Source organism: Triticum dicoccoides, chromosome 3B (assembly GCF_002162155.2).
Source record: "Triticum dicoccoides isolate Atlit2015 ecotype Zavitan chromosome 3B, WEW_v2.0, whole genome shotgun sequence".
NCBI lineage: Eukaryota > Viridiplantae > Streptophyta > Magnoliopsida > Poales > Poaceae > Triticum > Triticum dicoccoides.
Genome location: NC_041385.1, coordinates 798,060,133 through 798,063,161, shown reverse-complemented (window position 1 = coordinate 798,063,161; position 3,029 = coordinate 798,060,133). Strand labels below are relative to the sequence as shown.

General features: G+C 46.2%; 1 long non-coding RNA gene across 1 annotated transcript in view; it reads right to left on the bottom strand.

The window, feature by feature from the left end:
• Positions 1-1,786: 1,786 nt before the first annotated feature.
• Positions 1,787-3,029, bottom strand: part of LOC119282314 — a 3,250-nt gene continuing 2,007 nt past the window's right edge. Inside the window, exon 3 of the long non-coding RNA XR_005138698.1 lies at positions 1,787-1,888. This is a non-coding gene — a long non-coding RNA (uncharacterized LOC119282314). The remainder of the gene's footprint in view (positions 1,889-3,029) is intronic.

The window sequence follows — 3,029 nt, the reverse complement described above, 5'->3', positions numbered from 1 at the left end:
GATCCAGTGGATATGACATTTCAATCCTATGTTTTTCCTATTCCTGTGTTTTTGCAATCCTATGAATCAAAGAGGCCCTCAACCGGTTGAAATAACCACATCAGGTACCGTGTTAAATGACAAACTACATGTGAACCGCATCTTCTGAACATTTGCGGGGCGGTTGAGTGTCGGCGTTACAGACACCCTGAAGCCAAGAAAACCAAAACATAGATGAAAAACAAAAGTCATCTTTTAACCTCTGACCGCCCACCTGCACATCCAAGCACGAGCCAGCTCACCTGCGCCGCTGCACTCCAACACTCCACCCAGCGCTGCTGCATAGGGCGTGTTTGGTTCCTTGCATAGCCTCAGGCTGCATCGTATCCACCATCCTGGTTGAGTCTAGCCTGGCTAAGACGATGCAAAAATGAGTTGAGATGTATGTTTGGTTGTGTGCATGGTTTGGGGCTGGCTAATGTGAGATGTTGTTTGGCAGGTTGTATGAGAAATCCACAGCTACTTCCCCAAAGCACGACGTCGACGGAATTCTGTCAGGCCAAACCAGCACCAAGGCATCTCCCATGCTGGGCACACGCATCTGATGCGTTTTCACCATCTGGGCGCCGGCGGGCAGGGTAGCAACGGAGGATGGAGCACAGACCGATGACAGGGTTGAGGCCGACAGGGAAGCTCGAACCGGCGGCGCTCTTGAGGGCGGTTGCGGCGCTCTTGATGGCGTTGCTCTTGAGGGCGGCGACGCTCTTGAGGGCAGCAGCGTCGCTCTTGAGTTCGGCGGCGGCGCTCTTGAGGGTAGCGGCGGCGCAAGAGGGAGCTCTCGACGGAGGAGGTGGCGATTGGTTGGTGAGCTCGATCTAATCTGATGCGTGACAGAGGAGAGGAAAGAGAGATTGGGGAGGCTGTGATGGCAGTTTGGATGTAAATCTAAAAGATATCGAGACCAAACTTACGTAACGTTTCGTTTTAAGTGAGAGGCGTGGGTGCAGGCACGGGCTGTATCGGAGAAACGCCCGATTCCTGCGTTTCTCTCAGCCTGGCTGAGAGGGGTCTTTTTGCATGAGACGGGCCAGGCCGAGGATGCCATACAGGAAACCAAACGGGCTGGATTTTGCATCCTCATGCGAGCCAGGCGCGAGCCAGTGAACCAAACACGCCCATAGTAGATTTCTTTCTTCACACAATCATTTCACCACCGCTTTGTGTTTGCCAGTTGTAGTTTAGTGAACACAGGAGCACCTGCAATACGTACTGCGTCCTGTACTTGTTTTTGTGAGACGGTACGGGCTGGAACATAGTATTATCATCAGCACGAGTGCACAAGTGAGGTACACTACTTGCGGTCATTTCATCATCTCGATCGAATGGACGCGACTGCGGAAGCTGTCTTTTCCGGTCAGCGCGCCTCCCTCCTCTGTTTCTAGCTTGGAGGACTGGCGTTGCAGGCAGTGCCTCCCGGAACCAGCTGGCGCGCGGCTTCGACACGTTCGAGGTCTCAGTCGTTCAGACACTGCCACGGCGCAGCGATGGAGCCGTCCGTTCAAGGATTAAGAGTGATTAGTAGACACTAGCAAAAATGCCCGTGCGTTGCTACGGGAGACACAATTGATGTGTATTTAAATTTAGTTAGAATTAGATGAGCAAAACACAATGATAGTTCATGCGAAATTTAACGCGCACCAAAATTTTAGACCCACACAATAGGAAGTTATATACGGTTTCCAAATGAACTTGAATTTTCTATACAGAGCTATGATTCATCGTCATATTTTAAGTTAAAATAGAACTGGTTATCTTCTCCCGACTTGAAACATATTCCATGATGGTTGTAGATGCGGTCTTGGCATGTGCTGGGCGGCTGGTGAGTACCAATTGTCAGCGATCCTTGCCGCTGTCACACAATATTAACAAAATAAAAAAAGTGAAAATACTGGCATTTTACACAAACAATTCTAAAAAACAAAAATAGTAGGTATCAAGCTCTAGAGGTCCTAAAACACGGTTTCAATTGTAATAAGGAGAAGACATACTGCCTTATCTCTCTAAATAACATTAATATTAATAAAAAGCATAAATAATGAGATGACATGATTGATTGACATATTAATACATTTTATGGAAGACTTTAATTGACTCGGTAGCATGTGATTTGCTTTTATTATTGGGCCTATAGAGATCCATAGGAAAAAATGTTGTTCGCGTCGATACAAATGGCCATCGTTGCAACTTGAGAAACAACAAAAAATTGTACATTTCTAGAGACACACTTGTGGTCAAGTTTGTCCGGATCACACAATCCTCCTCAACCATCTTCAAATATTCAGCCCATAATCAAATCATTCCTTACCGGATCATACAGTCAACCGTCTTCAAATATTCAGCCCACAATCAGATCCTTCCTTTTAATTATTAGCCTCACATAATCCCTTTTTATTTTACCTTATTAAGGATCCCATCCATTTAAATATTCTGGCAAGCCCACCACAATCCTTCCTTACCTTATTAAGGATCCCATCCATTCAAATATTCTGCCGAGCCCACACCATCCTTCCTATATTTTCTTCCGAGCCCACACCATCCTTCCTTTGAATTAGCCGCATATATTTAGCCACAATAATTAGCTGCCCTTTTTTCACGGCTGTTTGTTAATTACTGTGGCAGCTGGTATATTAACTGGTTTGACTGTGTTCAAAATTGTGAGGTGGGACTATTCTTCATGTAATATGTTTATCTCAGTTGGTTATCCTGGCCGAAAGAATTAGACAGATCCCAGGCTCGATTCTGCATCGTAGCAGGATTTGTTTCTTTCTCTAAGACCTAAGATAATAAAGCTTGCAGGCAGCCCATAAGGAAGGCCCGTGTTTTTTGCGGCTAGTTAGATGGGCTGGCGTGCTGCCTGTACCCAGACGTACAATTCTTTTAAAATCCGATCGAGGAGAGGAGACATGGAGAAAATAGTACCACCTCGTAGGAACCGGCAAAAGAGACCACGTAGGGAAGAAGTGAAAAAAAATGACGGTGAACCCAACAAA